At 44.3% G+C, this 27,581-nt stretch overlaps 1 protein-coding gene across 5 annotated transcripts in view; it reads left to right on the top strand.

Annotated features, from left to right (window-relative positions):
• Window positions 1–2,005: 2,005 nt before the first annotated feature.
• The window catches only part of EXOC2 (exocyst complex component 2), a 200,271-nt gene continuing 174,695 nt past the window's right edge, over window positions 2,006–27,581 (top strand). For 3 of the 5 annotated variants that reach the window (XM_033216034.1, XM_033216031.1, XM_033216035.1), the window contains exon 1: window positions 2,006–2,114. The gene's annotated coding sequence lies outside the window, so the exon portion shown is untranslated. Of the gene's footprint in view, window positions 2,115–2,566; window positions 2,922–5,499; window positions 5,574–27,581 lie in introns of those variants that run through there. The other 2 variants (XM_033216032.1, XM_033216033.1) reach the window with 2 other exon arrangements.

The following is a 27,581-nucleotide window of genomic DNA, read 5'->3' as shown; positions in this document are numbered from 1 at the left end:
CACCACAACTGTAGCTTCACATTCTGCTCACTCTCCTACTACACAGCTCAACTCTGTTGGTTCCTTTCTAAGAACAACATCTGCCCTCGTGCAATAGGTCGTACCCTCTCTTACCTTTCTCAGAAAGACTTTGCTCTGCAGTTGCTCCCTCTCTCTCCTGCATCAGCAGTTCCCTCTTTACCCGTTTCGTTAACAGCTCCCATCTTAAAACAGACTTTTTCCTTGATGCCATGTCCCTCTAGCAACTCCCCCGTATCTCTGTTCCCTTTATCACAAAACTCCTCAGAATGGTTGTCAAAGTAGCCAGATGAAAATACAGAACATCCAGTTAAATGTGAATTTCAGATAAATAATGAATACTTATTTAGTATATCTATGTCCTGTGCAATATTTGGGCCGTACTTACACTAACAAATACTAAAACAATGTTTTAGTAGAAATATATCCCATGCAACATTACTTTAGTGATATATCTATACTAAAAATTACTTGTTGTTTATCTGAAATTCAACTCTACTGGGTATTTGTATTTTTATTGCTAAATCTGCCAACCTAGGTTGTCGAAACTTACTTTTTTCCACTTCACTTAATATTCTTTTCACAGTCCACTCTGAAGAGATGTAGGTTCCCCACACTCCTTTGAAACTGCTTTTGTCAAGGATGTCAATGACTGGCATATGCCAAACTCAATTTTCTCTGGAGTCTTGGCCTCACAGTGCTTCTGAACATTGTCTAACAATTCCTCCTTCCTGAAACTATTTAGCTTCCAGACTCCACTACCCCCACTTTCCTGATTGTCTTTCCTCTCTGGCCACAGTCCCCTGGCCCTGAGCACGCCCCAGACCTGGAGCATCCCCCTACCTGGAGCATCCCCCCCGACCCCGACCTTCCCCCCGACCCCGAGAACCCCCCGACCCCGAGCATTCCCCAACCGCGAGAACCCCCCGATCCCAAGCATCCCTTCGACTTCGAGAACCCCCGACCCCGGGCATCCCCCCCGACCCCGAGCATCCCCCTAACCTCGGGAACCCCCGACCTGGAGCATCCCCTGACCCCGAGCATGCCCCCGACCCGAGCACCCCCCAACCTCAAGAATCCCCCGACCCCGAGCATCCCCCCGACCCCGACCTTCCCCCCGACCCCGACCTTCCCCCCGACCCAGAGCATCCCCCCGACCCGGAACATCCCCCGACCCCGAGCATCGCCCCGATCCTGTGCATTCTCTGACCTGGTGTGGCGCCCTGACCTAGTGCAGCCCTTAAACCCTGCAGCCCCCTGACCCCATGCATCCTCCTGACCCAGGGCTGCCCCTGACTCAGTGTTGCCCCCTGACCCCAGTGCCTCTTCCTGGCCTGGTGCAGCCCCCTGACCTGGTACAGTCCCCTGACTCCAGTGCATCCTTCTGACTCAGTGCTGCCTCCTGACCTGGTGCCTCCTCCTTACCCAGTGTGGCCCCCCGGGGATGCACACTCCAGGGCATCCTCCTGACCCGGTACAGTCCCCTGACTCCAGTGCCTTCTCCTGACCTGATGCTTCTTCCGGTCTCGGTGCAGCCCCCTGACCCGGTGCAGCCCTGTGATCCCATGCGTTCTCTGGACCTTGTGCATCCCCCTGTTCCGGAGCGGTCGTCTGACCCGGTGCAGGGCCCATCGTGGTGAACTGTGGTCCCACAAACGCACTATCATCCCTCAGTCTCTTTGAGATGACCCGAGGGCACGGGGATGAAGGGTGCACCGGCCCGCCCCCTGAGCTTGCACCCTTCTTTCCCTCCCTCACCGCTCCCCCCTTCCCGCCACCGCAAAGACGCCCAGCAAAAACCTCCTACGCGTGTCCATTCCGACAGCTGGGTCCCTCGGAACCCAAGACACTCCAGCGTCCACCGCCCACGGCCCCTGCTGACCTCCCGCCCCCGCGCCGGTCGGGTCCCCTCCTCCGACCCTCCCCCGCAGGCGCCGCCCATCGAGGACTCGGCGCTCGACTGCCCGGCGGATCGACGCGCTCGGCGCTCGCGGCGGGCGGAAGTGAGGTGCCGGCAGCGGGCGGCGGCGGCGTCTTCGGCGAGACCTACCGGGCCCGGTCCGGGCCGGCCGTGGGCGGCGGCAGGCCGGCTGGAGGTATGTGTGGGAGGCTGGAGGGCCTGGCCGAAGGCCAGCGGGGCATGGACGTCAGCTGCGCGGAGGTGGCCGCCGGCGGCGTCCGTTCAGGCCTCAGTTGTGAAGGGACAGCCGCGCCCACCCGCGCCATCGGTCACCTGAAGGGCCCCGCGACCGCCCGCGGTTCCCAGCCCCGCCGCCATCCCCGCCGTCAGCCGCCTGCTGGGCTCCGCGTCCACCCCGCAGTGCCCACCCCGCAGTGCCCACCCCGCGGCCCCCACCCCCGCAGCGCCCACCCCGCGGTCCCCACCCCCGCGGTCCCCAGCCCCGCGGTCCCCAGCCCCGCGGTCCCCACCCCGCGGTCCCCACCTGCGCCGGTGCGGGGCGTGGGCGCCGAGGCTGACGCCTAACTCCGGGCCCCGCCCCTCGCCCTTGCGCAGTTGCCGTTCCGGAGATTTGAGAATTTCTCCGGAAAGTGAACGCGGGGCCGGTTTGACCTGTCTGCCTGGGAGAGCACCCCGCTCCGGCCGTCCTGGGCTCTGGAAAGGGGCCCGCCGCTGTCGTCGGCGTTTGCGTGCACGGCCTTGGTCCCCGCGCGGGCCGACGCTGCCGTGTGAGCCCATTTTACAGATGGGGAGCTGCGGCTGCGAGTGCTTGGGCGAAGGGCCGCGGTCCCGTGGTGGCCGCCACTGAGCCTCGCGCGCCGGCCCTGGGTCCGCACGCCGGCAGCCTGGAAGCCTGGTGATGCGTAACCCTGTATCCCAAGATTGTTAAACATTTTAGTAAGTCCAAGAAATAGTTCTTGAAAGAACTCGTCATTGAATGGAAGTAAGTCATTTTTAATCTGCCAAAGGTCAACGTACTAATAAGTCTGGGAAATTTTAAGTTTGATGCCTTTATGAATCAGCAAGTAAACTTACAAGGAACACTTAAAAATATTTTTTTCTAAGTTAGCCACACTTTAATTAAATCATTTGTGTGCACTATGCAATATTGAAAGGTTAGTTCTGAGCTTATGTGGATCTGTCTTCTAATGCATAATACTGTTTTATGAATGTTAGTACATACTGGCCCGTGCTTTGTGTAACTGACTCCTTTAATGACAAATCAACTGAAAGCCAGAATCTTCCCAAAGATGATTTTTTTTGTGCTAAAAGTTGGTGATGCTCAGACTAGTAATAGAAAGAGGGTGATGTGTGCTTAGTACTTTCATGCTCACTTGTTTGCCTAAGTAGAAACTTAATGAAGTTAAGCAGAAAAGCAGAGTTCCCCCAGTGTGACTTGGAACAGCTCTTGGAAGTTTTAGAAAGTGATCTTTTTTTCGTGTCAAGTATTTAATTTCCTGTACTGAATGGCATTTTGAACTACAGTTGACCCATGAACAACCCTGGGGTTAGGGGTGCCTATGCAGTCAAAAATTTCCATGTAACTTTTGACTTTCCCAGGACTCAACTACTAATAGCCTACTGTTCACCAGAAGCCTTACTGATACGTAAACAGTTGACTTACATGTATTTTGCATATGTATTATATACTGTATTCTTATAATAAAGTAAGCTAGAGAGAGGACAATGTTAAGAAAATCACAAGGAAGAGAAATGGAAGTGAAGCATCATGAAGATTATTATCCCCATAGTCTTCATGAATAGATTGTGGAGCAGGAAGAAGAGGAGAGATTGTCTCAGGAGTGGCAGAGATGGAAGAGATGGAGGAAGTGAAGGGGAAGTGGGAGATGCAGGCACACTCAGTGCAACTTTTGTTGAAAAAATCTGTGTATAAGTGGACCTGCCTCATTCAAACCCATGTTGCTTAAGGGTCAACTGTATTACTTTTCTAAAAGATGATTATTAACTTGCTAAGTTCTTGGGAGGCCATTATGTAAGAATCATATGGGAAATGAAGTAGGTAATGAAACAATTTTGCATGGATAGTCTTCTAGCAAAGAACTTTTAATAATTTCTAGTGTCAAGCAGCAGCTAGATTGGGCTATACAGGAAATGCTGGTTACAGAGGTGCCCTCTCGGTTACTTTTCCACTCATTCTCCAGTTTACCCATTGGAATCTAGCCAGGGTTCCTAGTCCAGCGTCTGCCACATAGTAGGGGCTTAAGTGTTTATTGAATGGATGACTTTTAGGTCACTGTTGAGAGGATTTTGAAACTGGGAAATAACATTCATTGATCACCCTGCTAAGCAGTGTACTAGGATGTTAATTGTTCTCAGATCCTGGGGAATATGTTCTTGAACCCTCTGGACTGCCTGCTGAAATCACATGGTGCTAGTGTTGACTTCTAATCATGTGCTTTAGAGTATGTTTATATTAGTTTAAAATTATTATTGATATGAAGACACAAACTTAAAAGTAATTGTAGGGAAATTATTATGATTTTTTTTTTTTTTTTTTTGAGACGGAGTCTGTCGCCCAGGCTGAAGTGCAGTGGTGCGATCTCGGCTCACTGCAAGCTCCACCTCCTGGGTTCACGCCATTCTCCTGCCTCAGCCTTAGTCTTTTACTCCTGCCTTAGTAAAAGACTAAGCTCGGCAGGGCGCGGTGGCTCAAGCCTGTAATCCCAGCACTTTGGGAGGCCGAGACGGGCGGATCACGAGGTCAGGAGATCGAGACCATCCTGGCTAACACGGTGAAACCCCATCTCTACTAAAAAAATCTACAAAAATCTAGCCGGGTGAGGTGGCGGGCGCCTGTAGTCCCAGCTACTCGGGAGGCTGAGGCAGGAGAATGGCGTAAACCCGGGAGGCGGAGCTTGCAGTGAACTGAGATCCGGCCACTGTACTCCAGCCTGGGTGACAGAACGAGACTCCGTCTCAAAAAAAAAAAAAAAAAAAGACTAAGCTCATTCTGGATCGGGATTAGTTTTAATTATTTTTGTATCTTCAACTCTTACTGTATGCCTGACACATATATTAAAAATCAAATAATATTAGCCTGGATTCATAAGGGGTATTTTTGCCCTCTCAATTAAAGAATAGCTAAGAACTGAACTCTGTAATATTGCGTGTAAGTCCAGCAGAAGCTGAGAGGTGGGAAGGATCCTTTGGGGCTAGAGTAATTGGGAAGCTTTGATGATAAGAGCCTGATGAAGGAAGGTGTGTGACCACCTGGGCTACACGCCAGGACAAAGGCCCAGAGGCTGGTAAGTGAGTGCATTTTGGATTATGGGTGCCTATTATGCCTTGACTGACAGGCAGAAGAGTTTGGAACTGATTTGTTAGACAGTGTTTTTGGTTTTTCTTTTTTCCTGGAAAATTATATTAGGCCAGCTCAAAAGCTTCCTGAACATCCATTACCTTAATTCCCTTGGTAGCATTTCAGATTAAAAATACAGCATCCAGTTTGCTTTATTTTTGTTTTTGGGCTTATCAATTTTTCTCTGTGACATTTTCCACAGTAAATCTTGGTGCCAATAATGGAAGGAGCACTGGACACAGGACTGGGGAAGACTGGATTTCAGTTTATGAGAAGGTGAGCTACTCAGGCTGGATCCAGAGAGCTTCAAGACTAGTGCCTGGCACATCTTAAGCACTCAGAGACAAGTGCAGTGTCGAAGGCCTTTTTTCCCTTTGCTGCTTGCTAACAGTGCCTCTTTCCACAAGGCTGCCCCTTAGTTTCATTTGTAAGCATGGATGAATTTTTAAAGGCCTTTTTTTTGTTTTAAAGTTTTGTGATTTTGGAGGGTATATGATTTAACTTTCATTGTATTATAATTTTAGCAAAAGACAAGATGAGACAAAAGGCCATGTTTGGCTTTGGTTTAATTTTAGTGAGAACCCCATGTGAGTGATGTGATGTGTGTCTCAGCAGGAATCAGAAGTCATGCCAGATAGCTCAAATGAAGAAAGGTGCAGAGGGGATTAGGGACTATACAAGGAGTGGTGAGGAGCAACGGGAAGCTAACAGGAGCTGGAAAGGACAGAAGGAGAAAGTAGAGCTGTCTGGAGGAGGGTCCGACTATTGCCAGAGAAGTAGTGCTGGAGGCTGGGAGCACTCAAATCTCTCAATGTTGGAGCTGGTCCACTTCTGAAATCCAAAGTGCAGGCCTCCCACTGTTTGCTTCTAGTCTCTCTGCTTTCTCAGTCTCACTCACCCCCATTGCACCTATCAGGAGCTTCTGTGGTCTTCAGTCACTGTCATGCCAGTGTGCTCGGTTGTGTCGTTGTTCTTCTGTAGCGTCCGCCCGGCGGGTTCTCAGCCTTGGGCAGTCTCAACTCTCTGCCTCCTGTAATGCTTGACCTGAGTTGCTGGGGCCAGCTGGGGAAGTCACAGTATCCAGATCTGTGCCCCTGTAAATCCATGGTCACCAGCTCAGCGGGGCCATCACGGAATCTTCCAGAGTTTTCCTTGTCAGCACCCGCTTCTGATCTCTGCAGAATGTACTTCCAGCATTTTCCCACTTTTCAAACCTCTCACCTTTTCACACACTCTTAGCAAGTGGTCTTGCCGCCTACATCATAAATAACAGAGACGCAAGTGGAGAATCCCAGGAACTTCTGCCAAAAACTGTTCCTCTTCCCGCAGTCGCAGTGGAAGAGGCTGTATTTATGCTAAGACCAATCCTCCACCCGGACTGTGGATCCCATCTACCCCTGCCTTTATGAGGACTTCACTCAGGTGTGCATGTCTTACTGAAGGCTTCCTTCTGTTGGCCTTTAAACGTGCTTAGAGACAGACAACAATAAAGCAAAACAGAAAAAGTGGAATCCTCCCTTGATTTCACATTGCCCTTTTAAAATTCTTCTCTTTTTCCCTTTCCGGCCACATTTCTTAAAATAGTTGTTTGTAGCCAAGTTCTCACCCATCCCAGTGCTGTCTGGTTTCAGCTACGATCACTCTACTGAAGACCAAAGTCATTCTTGAGCTCCTGGTCACAAAATCTTGTTCCTGTCATTTCCTCAGGGTAGTGCCTGGGACGTAGCAAGTGTATAGTAGACATTTATTTGACTGAATAAATCCAAGGATGTTTCCTTTTCACAGCCCTAGTGTATCTGTTTTTCTGGGGTATAGGAGTCCAACACTGTCATCTTTTGAGGATCTGGGTGACTAGTCATTGCATCACAAATCTTATTGATGGACTAGGTAAAGATAGAAATAAGTGTTATTTGAGGATACGTTCAGTAGCTCAATGCCTGTAATCCCAGCACTTTGAGAGGCCGAGGTGGAAGGATAGCTTGAGCCCAGGAGTTTGAGACCAGCCTGGGCAACATAGTGAGACCCATTTTCTACAAAAATTACAAAAAATTTAGCCAAGTGTGGTGGCACACGTCTGTGGTCCCAGTTACGCAGGAGGCTGAGGTGGAAGGGTCACTTGAGCCTGGATCACCTGAGGCTGCAGTGAGCCATGATTGCACCACCGCACTCCAGCAGCCTGGGTGACTGAGTGAGACCCTGTCTCAACAACAACAACAAAAAGGAATATTATTTGATAATGATTTCTTCAGTCTTGTTCAGGCAGTCTGTCTTTCTGGGAAAACAAAACCCTGACATGATTTTTTCTGAAAAACTATACTTCCTAAAATACTAAGAATTAATGTTTTTATCTATCCATATAGATCTAATAGACTAGCAGGACGTTGGGTACTACTGGCAATAGATTTGTGAATAAATAATGCTATACTCTCGTGTGAAACTCTTTTGTTTTCCTAGTAAGTAAGTAGTGTATCTTCTTTGAAGTTTCTGTCTGCATTTATTTGTTGGGGGCGGGGGAGAGGGATAAATTTGCACTGACCTGGTTCAATTTTGACATGTCATCCATGTCCAGTGGCATTGGTTGGAAGTCCAGCCACCTTTAGACCTGCAGCCTTTGCCTGTGCAACATCGTGACAGTCCTTGTCCTCTAGGAGGAGACTTGGCATGCTAAGGCAGAGGGCTTTATGGTTCCTGGGGAATAAAGGAGACCTCGGAGTAACTCTTCCAATTAAGACAGAATCCAGTGCTTGTTTTATGAGAATAGCCGAGTAATCCAGTATTTATGTAGCATGTCTTTTATATGGGGACTCTGAGAGCTAAGTGGTCAGGCGTTCCCTGTATACTTGTCTGGCTTCCAGTATTGCTTCCTAGTCATCTCAAGCACATTCTCGTCCCCTTAATCCCTTACCTCCAAACTTTGTAGTGGGAGGGAAGGTCTTTATTCCCATTCCCAAAATAAATAAATACAAATCAAGTGTCATTTATCAGTTATATGGTTTAAATTGTTGGATTATTTTCCCAAAAGAATTAATATATAAACAAATATGCTTTCATTTGAAACCGTAGATAGTAGTTCATTTATTTTTGTTTGTAGAGGTAGGGAAGGGAAAAAAGGATAAAAAGAGCTCCAGGAGGCCGGGCGCGGTGGCCCACACCTGTAATCCCGGCTCTTTGGGAGGCCAAGGAGGGTGGATCTCGAGGTCAGGAGTTTGAGACCATCCTGGCCAACATGATGAAACCCTGTTTCTACTAAAAGTACAAAAACAATTAGCTGGGCATGGTGGCGCATGCCTGTAATCCCAGCTACTTGGGAGGCTGAGGCAGGAGAATCACTTGAACCAAGGAGTCAGAGGTTGCAGTGAGACCCTCTGCACTTCAGCCTGGCGACAGAGCGAGACTCCATCTCAAAAGAAAGAGGTCCAGGAAAGCAGGATACGTGACCTCTTACCTGTTCAGTCCTTCCCTTCCGCAGATGGCCCTTCTGAGACCCAGCGAGTCTTCTGCCTCTTCTCAGGCCCTAACTCTATACAATTTGGACCCCATGGGTTCTTTCAGATCTGTGCATGATTGTATTTTTGTTAACCATGATTTGGGGATGGAGCAGGAGGAACAAGATGATTAATTTGGAAAACTGGATTGCAGAGTTCATGACCCTGTCTCTGAGACTTGTCCCAGTGTGTGCTGTTATATGGTAGAATTTGTGGCAGTGCTGACGTAACTTGCTCTTGATCTCACTCAGGAAGAGTGGAGTCTGTGTTTACAGAGAACTGGAGAAGAAAATCACCATTTTCCCAAACTCTTTTCCCGATATCTCTGGGCCATCCGTTTGGGTCCAGCCCAGCCCAGCCCAGTGGGGATGAGTCTGTCTTAGGGTAGGTTGGGCCTGATTCTAGAACGATTGGGTGAGTTCTCTACTTTGATTACATTTTAGGGTGCCCTGAGAGTCTGTCTGAGTCTAACTTTACTGTTGAAACTCACTAGGCAACTCTGCAACAGGATTCTTCTGGGGTCCTCTGGACCTGAGACGATTCTGGACAGGTAGAGCTACTGAGATTCTGCTCCATTTGTTCCCTGGTGATGCCAGTGCTGCCAGGTTGAGTCATATGTGGGGAAGGGTGGACGTTTGGGAGGGTTTTTTTTTTTTTTTTTTTTTAAATGATTGTGGGGAAAATCACCTTTCTATAGTCTGATCTGTTAGGGAAATAGTGTTTTAATATCATGAGGCCTTCCGTGGCCTGTTCAGGAGAGATTATCCTAGTCTTCAGTGAGTCAGAACTTCTGTATTTTTCCGGTTCCTGACCTTCTCTAGCTGAGAAGAGCATCTGGGAGCATGACAAGGTGAGACTGTGATCACTCATTTTGTTCAGATTTCTTGTCTGCTATTGAAATTAGGGAAACTCTTCTTTACTGAATAGTAAAAAGTACTGCTTTTATGATTCTAAAACTACTTTCAGTTGTGGTTTCATTTTCTGATTTTTTTCTTTATATTATTACTGCTTTTTTTCTATGTATTTTTAGTCTGAAATTCTGTGAAAAATAACAGCTTGCTGTCTTTTGTTCTAGTAGTAAATATTTTGGAAAATTAAAATTGTGCCACAGTTTTAATTTGAGATATTAAATATGGGAAAATTACAGAATTAACATTTTCTGACTTCTATTGCAGAAAACACTTCAAATCCATCCGTGTGTGCGTCATTAAAGGAAAAGAAGCAGATGGTTTAAAATTAATATAGTACATCTATAAGGAAAATGTATTTACTTAAGTGTACAGTATAAATTATAAGAAAATGTGGCCTTTTGTCTTGATTTTAGTGAAATGCTTTTGTAATAGTAATTTTCTCTTTTGCCCTGTGATGGATAGGAGGTTAATTGATGTTAAATGGATGCTTTGTTAATCCTTCATCAGCTACTAAATTGGTATGGGGGAGTACAGGTCAAGACTACACAAGGCCATGACCAGCTTGTTTTCTCAGGGAGGTTTATGGATTCCACCGCGCCCCCTTCTCCAAACCACACATCACTCTCTCCAGCTGCACACAGGGAAGACTCTCCTGTCTCCCTCCCCTCTTCCTGCGGTGCTGTCTCCCCTCCCTAACCTCATCCTTCTCCCTCTCTGGGCTGCTGCAGAGTGACAGCTTGTAGACGTTGCGTGCGAGTGAGTTCAGCTGGCGCTGTGTGGTCTGAGTGTGTGGTCTCCCGCTCAGCCGAGAGGCTGCTAACAGGGTGGATGAGAGCGAGAGCAATACTGTTTACTTTAATTTATTTCGGATGCCGGAACTGTGCCCAGAGTTTCTCCGAAGCTTGATTCTGTAGCGAGCAGCTTCAATCCCTCGCAGCTGTGGTGCGTTCTGAACTCTGGGCTGTCCTCTCCTGACAGGCACTTTCCATAGCATCTGCCTGCTTAATCCCTCGCGGCTCAGAAATGTTAACGGCACTGTTGAGTGCTGTGATTATTTTGCTTTCACTATGTTAAGATTTATGGCCTTCGAGAAGTTTCTTTTGAGATAGAGCTGGAGAAGTAAAGCAGAATTTGCAAGATCAGTGACAAAGTTGATGTATTTTTGGAAATTGGAAAAGCTATTATACAAAATTTGGGTCAAAATAATCCAACTTTGCTCATGTAAAAGAACTTCGGAGTTAGTGACATCCTGTCATGTTTAACAATTTTAATGAAATTAGCCAATTTAAGCTGACGGTTGGTTTCTTGACCTTTTCTGGAACTCTGCATTGATGTTGGCATTCCTGTTTACCATAGTTATTATATTTGTCAGCAGTGATATTGGTTTATTTCATCCTAAAGGTTTGACAAGTTGAGACAAATGAAACTTTGTTTTTATGTAATAGTATAAATTTAGGAGAATATCTTTTTATCCAATCCTTTTATTATGAATAGCTTAGTAATATTTTCTTGATTTTGTTCCTCTCTCATTCCTGAACATTCTTGTTGAGATGGTCAAGTATTTTGTTATTTGAGTAAACATATGTAGACTCTTGATATCACTTGGGATTTTGCATTGTTTAGCTTCTTTGTTTTCATGTCTTTCTGGCAGTCTTGTTGGAATGGAGTTGGTGGTGTTGATGTTTGTCAAGGATTAGAAAGTCTAGGCCACTCACATCTTCCCGCAAGGTCAATCTGTTGAGTTTGGAGTTGTTCTGCTGCTTTTTTTGCTACTCTTCACGCTGGGTTTCAATACCTGAACTCTGTTTTCATCACTATGAGGGTAAAGCTTCCTCCTACCCACCTTGTACCTTTTCACTCCTGGCCCTGGTTTACTTTAGCCTCAACTGATCTGGAATCAGACTTCAGGAATGGAGTCATGCTGGGTACTTTTTAAAAAATGATATCATCTTGTATTTCCTTTTGTGCTACATTTTTTGGGGTTCTGTGTTTATGGTGCTGATGATGTTAAACTAATGTTCAGAGGAATTCTGAAGCACAGTTATTCACAAAGTTGAACAACCATCACCATTATCTAAGTCCAGAACAGTTTCATCACACCCAAAGAAAACCCTGAATCGATTATCAATCTTTTCCCACTTTCTGCCTCCATGGATTTACCTATTCTGAACTTTCATGTAAGTGGAATCATATATGTGGCTTTTATGTCAATTATGGCAAAATACATGCATAGTATTATTAGTCATTACCCTATGACTTTTACCTAGGAATTGAAAATTCTTTGGAGAGAGAGAGAGGAAAAAATACTGATAAATGATAGTTATAGTCAAGTAATCATGTGTGGAAATGAACTTGTATTTTAGAAACTTGGGGCCGGGCGCGGTGGCTCACACCTGTAATCTCAGCACTTTGGGAGGCCGAGACGGGGGGATCACGAGATCAGGGGATCTAGACCATCCTGGCTAATATGGAGAAACCCTGTCTTTACTAAGAATACAAAAAAATTAGCTGGGCATGGTAGCGGGCGCCTGTAGTTCCAGCTATTCAGGAGGCTGAGGCAGAAGAATGGCATGAACCCGGAAGGCAGAGCTTGCAGTGAGCCAAGACTATGCCACCGCACTCCAGCCCGGGTGACAGAGCGAGACTCCATCTCAGAAAAAAAAAAAAAAAAAGAAACTCGGAAATATTTAATAGGAACTGTGGAATACTCAAGGCTTGTGTTGGATAGAAGTGCCCTGTGTGTGACTGGCTGTCAGCCATCAGCACTTTCCTGCAGTGCTCTGTCGTGCAGGTTCCTGTTCCCACCCCTTCTGAAGTTTCACCAGTGCCAGTGCTCATTGGTTGTTTACAGTAGCAAAGACTTGGAATCAACCCAAATGTCCATCTGTGACAGACTGGATTAAGAAAATGTGGCATATATACACCATGGAATACTATGCAGCCATCAAAAAGGATGAGTTTGCGTCCTTTGTAGGGACATGGATGCAGCTGGAAACCATCATTCTTAGCAAACTATCACAAGAAGAGAAAACCAAACACCGCATGTTCTTACTCATAGGTGGGAACTGAACAATGAGATCACTTGGACTCGGGAAAGGGAACATCACACACTGGGGCCTATCATGGGGAGGGGGGAGGAGGGAGGGATTGCATTGGGGAGTTATACATGATATAAATGATGAATTGATGGGTGCTGACCAGTTGATGGGTGCAGCACACCAACATGGCATAAGTATACATATGTAACAAACCTGCACGTTATGCACATGTACCCTAGAACTTAAAGTATAATAAAAAAAAAAAAATGTACTCATGGTCCTTCCGTAAACTCATTGTATTGAAAAGGAAAATACAATCTATTAATGCTTAAAAAAAAAAAATAAATAAAATTCGATGTGGAACTCTCAGTGAATAAATCCTGATTGAACAGATTCCCTCCATTTCTACCTTAGCTTTTACTGGGCAGAATCCTCCAGGAGTTAACAGTGAGCAGGAAAAGGACCAGGGCCTTGCTCTCTGGTAACCAAACTGGGAACTGTCCTCTAAGAGCAGTTGATTCTCTTGCAAACGCAGAGAAGCCGAGTGTCCGGAGAACCCCCGTGCCTGGACAGCACTTTAAAAATCATATTTCCGAATGCTTCTCTGTTGAAAACAGGTTTATCTTTAAGAAAAAGATTGCTACCTTTATTTGGGCTTTTCTTTAGAACTGAAAAGTCAGAATTGTTTTACTTATTCTCAGTACTATCCCATTCTCTTTTATGGCTGGATTTTTTAAATGGAAAAGTCAAGCTTAAATGAGTTTTGGCGTAGTTTTTGTAGGACTAAAGGATAGTTGAAAAACAAGTTTTTCTGGTAGCTTTCATTGTGAATATCTTAGTAATATTTTAAAATTTGTTAGGGGCAAAATTCATTTTGGTTTAAACATTTAAAATACTCTTTTGGTGGGGGAGAAAGGAGACACAGCATCAAAGATCTGCACCTACAAATTAGAATCTCTGGATTTCGTGTAGCTCTGTGTGGAAGCAGTAATAGAATATCACACTTTTCACTTCTCGGGCCTTTCAGTTAAAGGTCAGATTTGAACTGGGCCTCTTGTCACCCAAACGTGACCCATAGGAAAGGAGTTGTTCTGCTCCGATGTTTAGTTAATTTGGATTTATCTCATTGTTTTCCTTGGTGTGAATTGTATTGAAGATCAAGAGAAACTGTCACGGGTTGATTGTAACCTTTTAGGATGTAGTTAGGGTGCTCGGTTTTTTACAGTGGTGTTGGCAGTTGCTATTGTGACCAGATTTATTGGTTTAAAAGACAGTGCGTGGCACACAGTACAGAATCAAGGAATGGCATCTGTCCTGTGAAACAAATCTATCTGACACCCCTCTCAGAAGCCACATCTTATAGCTTCTTATGGCAGGAATTTCACACAGCCTTTGAGGTCTCTGCTGCCGTTGTTGAGGAGAAGAAAGAAAAGCCCTTCCAGAGAGCCCATGCGTCCGCCGGTCCGGTCAGCCCAGCCACCGTTTCACTGAGTGTCTGGCACTGGACTAGACACAAGGAGTGAAGAAAGAATATGGCGACGAGCCGAGGCAAGCCCACGGAAGATGACTGTCAGAGAGCTTGGCACGGTAGCTTTTTTCTTCCCTTTTTCTTTAATGTAAAGGATACTGTTATTTGTTATAATCACTTTCTTAAGACAGTTAATTTACAGGAGAAATGGGCAACCCCCCAGCCCAAAAAATGCATATAACTCAGAGCTGCCAGAGGAAGCCTCATGTGGTCAGCGTTCTTAAGGGGGCCCTCGGCTGCCTGGATCTGCAGCCGGCAGCTGCCCTGCAGTGCTCTGGAAATGGGCTTTTCTGTGTGGTCTAAGGCCTACCTACATTTCTAAAACATGTGTATGCACACTTACTGCCACAGGGAAGGCAATATAAAAATATTGAAAAACACAGTTTCCCTGGCCCCTCCACCCTTCTCCAATCTCGCTCTCAGGATAATTCACCCCTGGTGTGCATCCTTCTAGCTCTTTCTCTGTATTCCTGTAAACATAGGCCCTTGTTTGTATAAAGGTAGCTTTTCTTCTTCTTTTAAATAGAAACATTGATTGGGTCTTGATTCTAACACATCAACTCCAAAATAACTTTTAGACCATATGGAAAGTTGAGCGAGGACTGGGCGCAATGTCATTTGTAGAGATACAAACTAAATCCTTTACGAGTGAAACGACGCAACGCTTGAAAGAGCTCCCTCAACAAACAACCTACAAGTGTGTTGAGGAGGAGAGGCAGCTAAAACAAGAGACAGAATGTTGAAGCTGGGTGATGGGAACTTGGAGGTTCCTTATGCTAGTCTTTCTTCTTTTATGTATGTATAAGGTTTCCATAATAAATACTAAAAAAAAAAAAAGTCATCCGGAGAATAGCGTAGAGCAAGGGCCTGGTTTTGAATCTCACCTCTTTCACTTAATAGCTGCGATTTTTGACAAGCTGTTTAATCTCTAATAATCATACCCTTGTTAATAAAACCGTTTGGCATTTTAGAATACTTCCTTCTAGAAACTTTTTCTGTACATCTGTCTATTCACACCTATCTGCCTGTTTATTTAGACGTATGTCTATTATACTAGTTTGTTGGAAGCATTCTCTTGGTCTCGCATGTTCTTCATAATGTTTCGCTGGCTGCATAATGTTTCCTTGACTGAACCTGCACATTGTACTGATGTTTTGGTGGATGTTTCCATTGTTTCCCCCCCTTGCTGTCATACGTTTTTGCAGTTACGGGAATCTTCATGCCTAATAACAGTCCTCATGGTTTGAATTATGTCAGTCGTCGTTCACCTTTCAAGAATACGTTTTGAGTCAAAGTGCAGAAGCACAGCGAAGGCTTTGGCGCATGTGATCGAATTATTTTTCAGAGTATTGGAACCGTTTGTGCTGCTGCCGGCGACGCGTGCGAGCTGTGTGCAGATTCAGCTGACGACGATGATCCTTTCAGATCATCTTAAATAGCTTGTGTTGTTAATGGGCCGGCAGTGGAACCTCCGTGTCAGCTGGCGTTTCTCTGAGGCTGGGTTTTGTCCATATGTTGGTTGGTTGATTGCATCTCCTCTGTTGTGAACTATAAGCTTATACCGTCTCTATTTTTTTTTTTTTTTTTTGAAGCTCTTGGTGTTTTCTGGATTGATGTTTGTGAGCTGTTTATATAATAAAGTTATTTGTATTTTGACATTTTGAATATTTTTGCAGACTTCCTGTTTGGCTTTTAGAGTTGTTGTCTTTTATTTAGTAACTTACAGAAGATGTATGTTTCTTTATGGCCAAGAACTTAGTGTGCCCACCGTTGTGATTTTTCTGTCAAGTCCAAATGTTGTCCTGCCACCCCAACAGCTGTCATATACACTTATTGTATGTTCTTCTAGGTTTTTTTAAATATACATATAATTAAGATTATATGCATGTCTGGCTTTTCAAATCACCAGGAATTCTTTAACCGTATAGATGTTTGAAGTTATGTAAGCAAAAACATTGTGCTTTTGGACTGTGACTGAAACATTTCTGGGATTGGAGTTAATATGCTAAAAATTAAGAGGCAAGAAAATAAAGCAGTTGTTTGTTTAGAATAAAATTCAGCTTAATCTTTGACTGTCCTGACTACGGCCCATCATCAGTGTTTGGAATTTTCCCACCGTGGTGCGTACTGCAGTGCTGTGGCTTTAAAGAAGCGCCTTCCCCACTTGCCCTGGAGCCCCGTGCCCTGGTGCTGGGAGATCATCACGGTGTGTACTGTTACTGTTTTGTGTCAGGCCTTTCTGCCTGCTGCTTTCATCTTTCTTAAGTTATGCAGCACAGATCTTAAAATGTTTCTCTATTTTCTCTAACTAAAATACTTTCTACCTTAAAATAATTGAAGGCCGTTCTCCTCCTTGCTCCCCCAGTCTCTGGCATGGCAGCACAGCCGATGACCCACCTGGCCCACGAATTCACTTACAGTTAGTTTTTGACGTGTGAATGGTAGCAATACTATGTTACTTTTATTTTGGGCTTTAAAGTTTGCAGAGATCTTTGGTACACATGATTCCATTTAATCCTTACAGGATTCCTGTGAATTTAGTTATTATTCCTGTTTTAAGATGAGAAAACTGATAGAAATTAAAGGGACCTGAATAAATCATATGTTAGGGTTTGCATTTCTGCTTCTGAGTCTTGGTTGAGTGTCTTTTCTGCCTCTCCGTAGCTGAGCAATTGGATTTGTCTGGCAAAAGTGTGGTGTTAATGACCCCAGCGTGCTTTACCCGGTATTGGTCAGGCCACTTTGCACCAATCAAACACTGTTGGTCACGTCCTTGGTGCCAGGTAGCACCTCTCATTGCATGCTCATGGTCACACTGAAGAACTGGTCAGGGAGGCAGGCACTTCCGGGAAAACAGTTCTTTTGGGGAACCCTTTTCATATGTGAAGGACAACGTGAAGAGGGTGTGTGTGTGTGTGTGTGTGTGTGAGAGAGAGAGAGAGAGAGAGAGACAGAGAGAGAGAGAGAGAGATTGATTGTAAGCACAGCCCCTGAGGCAAACTGCCTGGGTGTGATTCCTGCTGTGATAGTTATTGGTTGTGGAGTATTGGACAAAGTATTTAATGAGCCATCCTCATAGGGGAGTTTTGAGGATTAAAAGTTATTGCATGGCAAGAACATAGAAAAGTGCCTGGATAAGGCCATGCACAGTGGCTCACGCCTGTAATTCCAGCACTGTGGGAGGCCGAGGCAGGCAGATCACGAGGTCAGGAATTTGAGAACAGCCTGACCAACATGGTGAAACCCCATCTCTACTAAAAGTACAAAAATTAGTCGGGCATGGTGGCACACGCCTGTTATTCCAGCTACTCAGGAGGCTGAGGCAGGAGAACTGCTTGAACCCAGGAGGCAGACTCCATCTCAAAAAAAAAAAAAAAAAAAAAGGACCTGGATAAGTCATCAATGTTTGCTTAATATCTAAGTTATATTATCTGTTGATGGATGACTAGTTGTGTCCTAATGTAATTTGTCTTGTTTCTGATTTTATATTGAAAAATATTTTAAATAAAGGCAAGAGCCATGTGTATTCCTACATACACTACCTCAAATGCTAACTGTGCAGTCAACACAAAAACTTTAACCCACTAATGAAGGGGTTAGAATCCCCATAAAGTATAATATGGGAAACCACAGAGTCACCAGAGGAACCTGTCCTCTCCGTAATGTTGAAGAGGTTTGAAGCTATGGGTTGATGTGGCACCCATTTCTTTTAGAATGGAGAACACATCTGTTCGAGCACTCCTGAGTGTCTGCACACATTCACTGACCTTCCTTGATGATTTGAATAAATGAACAAAAAGAAAAGCAAAAAACAATGCTATTACCATGACCAGTTCCCCCTAAAGTACTTAAAGGAGTTGAGAATTTCGAAATGTTTTTTGCTTTGTTTCCTCCACCCCCAGCCTGAGAGTTTGTTTTTTTGGTGAAGAGGGAGAATTAGTATTGAGTCACAGTGGCTCAGAAAGGTTGAAAAGGGAAGACTTTTAAAATGTAGGTTTTATTATCATCTGGGTAGGGTGAGGCCAACAGAGCAGGATACGATTGTTGTTGAAAACTGTGTTACTCCCAGTTCCAAGAAGGTGGGCAAGCCGTATCCCACAGGAAGCACTGGGGGTGGGTCAGGAGGCAGAGGGAGCGAGGGGAAGGCATGGGCCAGACGCTTTGTTGTGGTTTTCACAGGAAGGAATGGCTAGGCAGGGTAGGCAAGCTGAGCGAGTTTAGGATTGGATCATTTGAATAATTTTTTGGAGGGCTCTGGGCTGTAGGAATGGTCCCTAGTTGGCTGGCACCCGGGGTATGTGGGGCTGGGGGCAGTGTCCCTGACTGGAGGAGCCTAATTGAAGATGGGTACTCAGTCCAGGCAAGTAGTTTGTGACCTCTGGGAATTAGCCAGTTCTCAGAGGGGCAGCCCCTTCCCTGGTCCACAGCCTCCAAAATGTCAAAGCATCATAAAGCACTGAAAACAAACAAACAAACAAACATGGTGAATACAAGGGCCAGGCCTTTTTGTGCCACAGCTTCAGGATTTAGTAGCAGAGAGGAGAAAAGATCAGTACAGTAGTTTCTTATTGCCAAGGAGAAGAGGCATGAATTTGATCTAGAAAAGAATATGAGAGAAAGCCTTTACAAGTAGCTTACTCATTTCTCCCAGCAATTTTTGAAATTATTGTGTTTTGCACATTTTCTTTTTTTCCACTATAGCTTACCCTCATTATTACTGCAAGGCTTTGATAAGTGTTCACAGTTCATATTTAGTACAAGGTAATTTGTTTTTAACCGAGTACGTGAACTTTTTTGAGGAAACATGACCCAAAGGCTAGCTAGCTAAAAGAACAAATAAATAAGTCATTTCCAAGGCTCAACAAATTCTGTCTTTATTATTTTTTATAGAATTATTGAGGGAAAGGAAGTAATCATGTCAGCAGTCTTTATCATTCATTTGGAACCACTTGTTCTGTAATTATCATGGCAATAAAAAACTCATTTTGGCCTTATCTATTTTGGTATAATGATTCAAATTTGGCTAATTGCACGTGAATTATAATCAATTTGGTATTTTCGCATAATTTCTAGCTCAGAGTTTGTTCTGTTGTTCTTTGAACCAAGCATAGTCATATAAAATTTGATTAAATGTGTTGGTAGTTCTGTTTCTCGTTTTTGGATTATGAGGAGTTGGGAGAGTTTGCAGTCACACCTCGCTTGATTGCAGTTTGCTTTATTGTGCCTTGTAGATACTGCATTTCACAGATAATGCTTGTTTTAAAAAAAAATGAAGTTTGTGGTGACTGTATTTAAGCAAGTGTGTCAGCATCATTTTTCCAACAGTGTGTGCCCACTTCATATCTCTGTGTCACATTTTGGTATTTCTTGCAATATTTCATACTTTTTAATTATCATATTTTCAAGTTCAGTTGTGTTTCATATTGGGAAAGCAAATACAGATGAGAAAGATCCCTGCCAGCATAGTAAAAATTTATATACGTTTTTTGAGTTTTGCGGTGTAAGTCTGATTTGTTTGGAGATTTCCTCGAGGCAGAACCCCTCGTTACTGATGGCATCTAGTAAATGGGGCCTTGGTGCACTACGCTGTACTTTTGAAAACATAGATCTCCAAATCTGTACTATTAGAAAAATTTTGCTCCTCCTCACCCTAAGGAATCTGTTATTCCAAGAAATAGAGATCTTTTCTATTTCCAGATAGTTTAAAAAGCGTACTTTATATTTCTGAATAAATAAAATATATGACTATCCACTGCTGCAGTTTCATAGCTTAACTTTTGAGCCAAATACTGTTGAGGCTTCAGTGGTACTAATTTAATGGAACACTAACCAGTGCAAATAAAAGACAATTGTATTGTTATCTTTTTTCTTTGATAAATGTGAATTTTTTTTGAGATGGAGTCTCACTTTTGTCACCCAGGCTGGAGTGCAATGGCGCTATCTTGCCTCACTGCAACCTCTGCCTTCCAGATTCAAGTGATTCTCCTGCCTCAGCCTCCTGAGTAGCTGGTATCACAGGCGCCGCCACCATGCCCGGCTAGTTTTTTTGTATTTTTAGTACAGATGGTTTTCACCACGTTGGCCAGGTTGGTCTTAAACTACTGACCTCAAGTGATCTGCCCGCCTTGGCCTACCAAAGTGCTGGGATTACAGGAATGAGCCCCCACGCCCAGTCGTGAATTTTAAAACAGAGTCTACAAACTTAATGAAATTTACCTTATCATTTAGATCACATGCACTAAAGCTCTTAGTAATTTGTAAAATGTACTTTAATTTTATAAGAATGCAACTTACTTATGTAAATATTGAAAACAAAACTCTTAACAGTTTCTGGTCTGAGACGTAAGGAGCTTGGAGATCACCACTCCAATCCTCACAATAAGGAAAAAGCTAAACAAACTGAAAATCAGCCACTTTTCTTATATCCATCAGAAAATTGAGGTCACAGGGTAAACTACTGTCCCCCAAATAAGAGAGACAACAGGCAGATACAGAGCATCCCAACTTCTTAGTTGGGATGAAAATTTCTGTGGGAAACCAGTATTGAGTTGCTTTAACCAATACAGCATATCCAGCTTTGAACAAAAAATGACAGGGCAAAAACTAAAGACATCAACCCCATTTTGAAGAAACAGAGCGAGCATTAGAACCAGATTGAGGTGTGGTGAGGACGTTAGGATGATCAAACCAGTGATTTAAAACAGCTGTGATTACATGCTGAGGGCGCTGATGGGAAAAGTGGTAACACACAACAGATCAGTAATGTGAATAGAGAGATGGAGACTTGAAGAAGGAATAGAAAAGAAATGGTAGAAATAACTTACAGAAGAGAAGAGTGCCTTTGATGGCACATCGGTAGACCGGACATGGCTGAGGAAAGAATCAGTGAACTGGAAGAAATGTAGAGTCTTCAGAAACTATCATAGAGAAAAAAGGTTGAAGAAAATGGAATGGAACATCCAAGAATTGTGGGACAGTTACACAAAGTATAATATATGTGTAGTGGGAACCAAGAAGGGGAAGGAAGAAAAGAACAGAAGAAATATTTGCCATAATAATGGCTGAGAGTTTTTTGTAATTAATGATAGTCCCAGATCTGGAAAGCTCAGAGAACAGTAGGCAAGAAAGTACCAATAAATAAATAAATAAATAAAATAAAAAATAAAAAATCTACACTTAGCATATTGTATTCAAACTGTAGAAAAATAAAAACAAAATACTGAAGGATACTGAAGGAAGCTGGGGTTAGGGATGAAATGGACACCTTACATAAAGAGAGACAAGAATGGAAATTACATCAGACTTTTTTTCAGCAACCATGCAAGCAAGTAAGGAAAAAAGACCCACCTACATAGAATTCCTCATCCAGTGAAATTATCCTTCAAACATGAAGGAGAAATAAACATTTTTCCAGACAAAATTGAGGAGATTTATTGCCATTAGATTTGCCTTAACTATTAAGTTAAAATGTTAAAACTTGTTCTTTAGAGAGAAGCAAAATGATATAGATCAAGTACTTGAATCTGAAAAATTCAGGGATGAGTTTTAGAGAAGGAATAAATGAAGTGGCTTCTGGGTTCCTTCCCCTCAGGTCCTGCCACCTGGCACCGTGTCTAGCACCTACACCCCCCATTGATGCTGAATGATATGGATGTGGAATGTAATGAATTGTTGGCTTAAAAAACAAATACAGTTTTGTTGTTGTTGTTGTTGTTGTTTTGAGACAGTCTCACTCTGTCACCCAGACTCGGCTCACTGCAACCTCCACCTCCCAGGTTCAAGTGATCCTCCTGCCTCAGCCTCCCGAGTAGCTGGGACTACAGGAGTGCATCACCATGCCTGGCTAGTTTTTGTACTTTTAATAGAGATGGGATTTCGCTGTGTTGGCCAGACTGATCTCTAACTCCTGACCTCAAGTGATCTGCCTGTCTTGGCCTCACAAAGTGTTGGGATTACAGGCATGAGTTACCGTGCCCAGGCTTAATTTTTTTTTTTTTGAGATGGAGTCTCATGATGTTACCTAGGCTGGTCTTGAACTCCTGGGCTCAGGTGGTCCTTCTGCCTCAGCCTCCTAAGTAGCTGGGACTGCAGGTGTGCACCACTGTTCCTGGCTGAAAAAGACTTACTTTCTTGACCTACCACTGCAACTTCTACATTTAAAGATACCCCAATGGATGTAGCAAGTTCCCTGACTCATGGAAAAGAGGAATTTACTCCAGACACTTGGCAAAACTCTAAATAAGAAATGAAAATGTGTCTTACCCTCAGCTCTATAGATGTTAATAGTTACCTTATTGTGTCTTATGCAACAGAACATTTTCTTACGTGATGCGAGTTGTGGCATCATTTTGAGACCAATCATTCGGAGATTAAAGAGAAAGGAATTGAATATTTTCAGGGTAGACACTATGAGTTTTTAAAAGTCAAAATTACAGATTTTCAGACTGGAGGGAAGCATTTTGTGGATTTAATTTGCCACATTGAAAAGTATTGATCACTTTCACCTGTGTGAACAGAAAGCCCTTTGAAGTCCTCCTCCCTGTTTTTTTTTTTTTTTTTTAATTAAAAAAAAGAGTTCTTCAGACCAAAAATGAGAAAACCACAGTGGATTATCCTCAGCTGTGATTGGTCCATTTCTTGCTATGACCTCAGTAGGAGTCATTATTGTAAAATGCCAAGCACTTGTTTTAGTCCCTGGCTCTGCCTAAGTTTTTGGCCCAAGGCAAAATCCAACAGATAGTACTGCCCCCAGAAGGGGTCCTGCACCGGGACACACAGCCGAAGAGCCTGTAGTGTGGACGCTTCCTGCACCGGGACACACAGCCGAAGAGCCTGTAGTGTGGACGCTTCCTGCACCGGGACACACAGCCGAAGAGCCTGTAGTGTGGACGCTTCCTGCACCGGGACACACAGCCGAAGAGCCTGCTAGTGTGGACGCTTCCTGCACCGGGACACACAGCCGAAGAGCCTGCTAGTGTGGACGCTTCCTGCACCGGGACACACAGCCGAAGAGCCTGCTAGTGTGGACGCTTCCTGCACCGGGACACACAGCCGAAGAGCCTGCTAGTGTGGACGCTTCCTGCACCGGGACACACAGCCGAAGAGCCTGCTAGTGTGGACGCTTCCTGCACCGGGACACACAGCCGAAGAGCCTGTAGTGTGGACGCTTCCTGCACCGGGACACACAGCCGAAGAGCCTGTAGTGTGGACGCTTCCTGCACCGAGACATCCAGCCAAAGAACCTGCTAGTGTGGACGCTGAACCGAACTTCACGTTTGCAGACTTTGGCTTTAACGTCGAGCTCACCTTTGGCAACAGGGTAGATAACTTCTGTGTCAGTGCATCTTACTTACACTGTCCTGGAACTCTTGTAGGCAACATACGCAAAAGTACGATGGCTCTGCAGTGGATGTGGGCAGCCTGGGAGTCTCTATGCAGTGGTCAGTGGTCATCAGGTTTCTGTCTTACAATGGACAGAACTATTACAGAGCTTCCAAGCAGATATATACCACATTCCCTTTACATGTCTATGGAATATTCCTGCTCCCTAAAGAAATTCCTGCTCCCAAACCCAGTAAGAGAGGCACTTCAGAGGAAATCATGAGGGACCCACGGATAAATGTGGGCTATGAAGAGGAACTGAAACTACATCCAGCCACTCCCTGACTCCAAGGACCCCTGGCACACTGAGTTAATGCTGTCCTTGGGCTACATGTAAGGGAAATTCTGGACTCATTAATGGGTTACCGGACACGTCAGCTGGAAGGCTACACCATCACTGTGAAGTCCTTTCCTTAACTGATCCCAGCAGCTGTTGCAGTCTTTCTCCATCCTTCCAGGTAGAGCCTAGGGTCTCTGCCAGCCCAAAGCAGCGAGCCTGCTCTTCCACATTTTCTTTTTCCTCTAATAGAAAGTCAATGGCTTGAGGAGGATCAGGAGTCAGGTTGAAAGAGCAGCAGAAGAGTCAAAGTGCTGCCAGTGCTCGGCCTCCCCTGGAGATGAAGACTGGCCCAGCACAGCCTCCAGCATGGCCTTGTGGCCGCCCCTCCACCCACAGCACTAGCAGCAGTGGTGGAACCCCAGACAGAATCAGCTGTTCCTAGGGTGTGTCCTCCAAAGGAGACTCCCTTCGTACTGGGCAGCTTTGGTTAGGACCAGCAGAATTTGCCAGAATGTATAACCTCAGCCATTGCCTCTAGCAACATTCAGGGCTGGCAGGGGACCACAGGAGGTTGGTTCCTTGTCTCCCTCCACAGACACCTGTGTTCAGGTTGGCTGGAAAGATCTGGCATGTAGTTGGAATGTGGTGAGTTCAAGCTGTGCTTGCTGCATTTCACATGGAGCAGGAAGATCCTGAGCTCCATGGAGTCCAAGGACATGGTGCAGGAGATCAGCCAGGTGCGGGATGCAGACAGTTGCAGGTGGTAACACTTGTCCTTGAGGAGCAGACATACCAGTTAGAGGTTCATTCGTAAGCGTTTATTCAGCACCTTCATGTGCCTCGCACCACGTAGGTAATAAAGAAATACAGTCAGCTCTCCATATCCATGGTTTCTGCATGGACAGATTCAACCAACTACAGATGGAAAATATTCAGAAAAAACAATGCAGCAATAAAAAATAACAAAAACAGTACAGTTTGATAATTTACATTGTATTGTGTATTATAAGTAATCTAGAGATGATTAGTAATCTAGAGTATGCTGGTGGATGTGCGTGGGTTATATGCAAATACTGTGCAATTTTATGTAGGGAACCTGAGAATCCCCAGATTTTGGTAACCACAGAATGTCCCAGGACCGATTACTCGTAGATCCCAAGAGACCACTCTTATCTCTACTTTTACTGGTTGAATGGTAGAGATAAGTATAGAGGGGGTGCAATTAATCCAGCCTGGGGCTGAGGGAGGTTAGGTTGGTGGGGAGTGAGGTGAGGGAAGGTGTAGCTTCCTACAGAAAGTGATGACCGAATGAGTGGATGGTGGAAGTTAGTTGGCTAAGGAGCAGGTGGGATGGGTGTTGAGAGACCTGATGCTGAGGATGACAGCAGAATGCAGATTTCAGCAGTGAGCACAGGGCTCTGCAGGCAATGAGAAGAGCACTTCTTTCACCTGAAAAGGTAGGGCAGAGGAATTAAGTTCTGGAATGCTGGAGGCCAACAGAGGGAGAAATCATGCATCACCCAGAAGAGAGCGTGGGAAACAATGAGGGGACTGTAGGGGAGACATGATGGAGGCACAGCATGGCTGAGTCTCTTCCTGGGAATGACTTAAAGCATGAATGCCTGAAATTTTTCCAAAATTATAATAGACAACTATCCATAGATCCTGGGAGCTCAGAGAACATGGAGCAAGACAAATACCAAAAATCTACACTCAAACATATCCTATTCCAATTGCAGAAAATCAAAAACCAATAGAAACTCTTGAAAGAAGCACGTTACTATAGGGGAGCACAGATAAGAGTCATATGAAGTGTCTCTTCAGAAACCATGCGAGGAAGAATAGAGTGAAGTGAGATAAAGTGCTGAACGAAAACAACCCAGTGTATTAGGGCTTTCCAGAGAAACAGAATCAACAGGATATGGGTGGGTGGATGGATGGATAGATGGATGGATGGGAGGGAATTTATTAGGGGAACTGTCTGATATGACTGTGGAGGCTGAGAAGTCCCATGACAGGTGCTGGCAAGCCGAAGTTTGAAGGTCTCAGAACCGGGGAGCCTACAGTGTATCTGTCAGTCTGAGGCCAGAGGCCACAGAACCTGGGGGTGGGGGTCACTGGTATAAGCCTGGGAATCCAAAGCTCAGAAGACCACGGCATTCTGGTGACTCAAGAGCAGGAAAAGACGGGTGTCCCAGTTCCAGAAAAGAGAGAATTTGCCTTTTCTCTGCCTTTTCGATCAAGACCCTCAACCGGCTTTGGGGTGCCTGCTCACAATGGGTGAGGACAGAGCTTTCTTACTCAGTCCACTGATTCAAATGCCAGTTACTTCCCCAAACACCCTCACAGACACACCGAGAAATAATGCTTTATCAGCTCAGCTGTCTGGGTATCTCTTCTTCCAGTCATCACACTTATCACCCTCAAATTCTGTATACAAATGAAATTATCCTTCAGAAGTGAACGAGAAATACTTTCTCAGATAAACAAAAGTTGAGGAACTTTGTTACCAGTAAACCTTCCTTGTAAGAAACACTGAAAGATACTCATCCAAAAACAACAAAACGATAATGATGTAGACTAGAAACTCAGATCTACACGAAGAAAGGAGGAGCATTGTAGATGAATGAAGGTAAAATACAGTCTTAGTTTTTCTTATTCTTAATTGATCTGACAGACAACAGTTTGTTCTGAAGAATAACAGCAACAAAACGTATGGTGATTATAGCTTATAGATAATTAAAATGAATGACACCAGTGTTGTAAGGGATGAGAAGAAGAAAGTGGGAATACTGTTATAAGGTACTTCCACTATCCATGAATGGGGAAAGTGTTACTTGAGAGTGAACTTGGTGTAGTTATAAATGCATATTGCAAACTCTAAGATAGCCACTGAAAAAACGTTTGTTTGTTGTTTTTTTTTTTTAACATAATTGCTATGCTAAGAGAAGAGGGAAAATGGGACTTTTAAGGCTGTGAGAGTATTCGGTATGATACTGTAATGTTGGATACATGCAATTATAAGTTATACATTTGTCAAAACTCATAAAATGTACAACACAAAGAGCCCCCATGTGAACTGTGGAACTTAGTTAATGGTGCATCAGTATTGGCTCATCAGTTATAACAGTGGCCACACTAGTGCAAGATGTTAGTAACAGAGGAAACAGAAGGGACTGGTAGCGAAGGGGTAGATGGAAACTCTTAATTTCAATTTAATTTTTCTGTAAACTTAATAAAACTGCTCAGAAAAAAAAAGTTGTAAAGTGCCAAAACAAAACAGCAAAGCACCAAGTTTCCCAATTCTAAATAATAATTTAATAGACCTAAATTTTCTGGAAGGGATGCTGAACAGTTTTTGAAATTCCTATTGTAAACATTAGTAACATTTGAATCATTTGCTCAGTTTTGCATCAGCATGACTCCCATGGTGAAGATGCCTTTACGTATTTTCCAGTGGCTTTGACTTTTCCTCCTAGTTTCTGATATATTCCAGTCAATATGAGGAAAATACCAGTGCTGGAAACAAGAGAAGTGTCTTCTACATCTGAAAATTAAGGAGTTACAGCTGAAAATGTTTCATGTGAGAATGTTATTGGGAGAAAGGATGCTGACTGACCAGCACCTAACGAATTGGCACACTCTTTTTGTGAAGGGCAAT

This window comes from Trachypithecus francoisi, unplaced genomic scaffold (genome assembly GCF_009764315.1).
Source record: "Trachypithecus francoisi isolate TF-2019V2 unplaced genomic scaffold, Tfra_2.0 Lachesis_group10, whole genome shotgun sequence".
Lineage (NCBI taxonomy): Eukaryota > Metazoa > Chordata > Mammalia > Primates > Cercopithecidae > Trachypithecus > Trachypithecus francoisi.
The sequence above is the reverse complement of the archived record's forward strand: the minus strand, read 5'-3'. Positions and strand labels throughout refer to the sequence as shown.